Genomic DNA, 414 nt, shown 5'->3' on the forward strand with positions numbered 1-414 from the left:
AGTGATTATCCTGGTTGGAGAGTCATGAGTCTAACAGCTTCAGGGTAGAAGCTGTTCCTCAGTCTAGTGCAGGGGTGTCAAACCCACTTACAAAAGGGGGCCAAAATTAAAACCTTTCTCAAACTAAGAGCCGGTTTCAGAATCTACATTAACTCAAGTTAGATACCCAACATATTTTCTTGGTTGCAGGTTCCTCAACAAAAGTTTGATTGGTCTCATTTGACATTCTCTGTTGCACTTTTGACATTATAATCAAAAATTGCTGAAAAAAAGTAATTATAGAAGTATTTTACATTTCAAATAACATCTTGGGGGCCAGATAAGATGTCAACGAGGGCCACATTTGGCCCCCGGGCCTTGAGTTTGGCACACATGGTCTAGTGGTTCTGCACTTAATGCTCCTCAACCTCCTTC

The 414-nt window shown here is 41.1% G+C and overlaps 1 protein-coding gene across 1 annotated transcript in view; it reads right to left on the bottom strand.

Annotated features, from left to right (window-relative positions):
* The window catches only part of LOC119411535 (cGMP-dependent 3',5'-cyclic phosphodiesterase), a 23,990-nt gene that overhangs the window by 22,165 nt on the left and 1,411 nt on the right, over positions 1–414 (bottom strand). The gene's annotated exons all lie outside the window — the stretch shown is intronic.

The sequence above is a fragment of the Nematolebias whitei genome, chromosome 6 (assembly GCF_014905685.2).
Source record: "Nematolebias whitei isolate Nwh7 chromosome 6, NemWhi1, whole genome shotgun sequence".
Classification (NCBI taxonomy): Eukaryota; Metazoa; Chordata; class Actinopteri; order Cyprinodontiformes; family Rivulidae; genus Nematolebias; species Nematolebias whitei.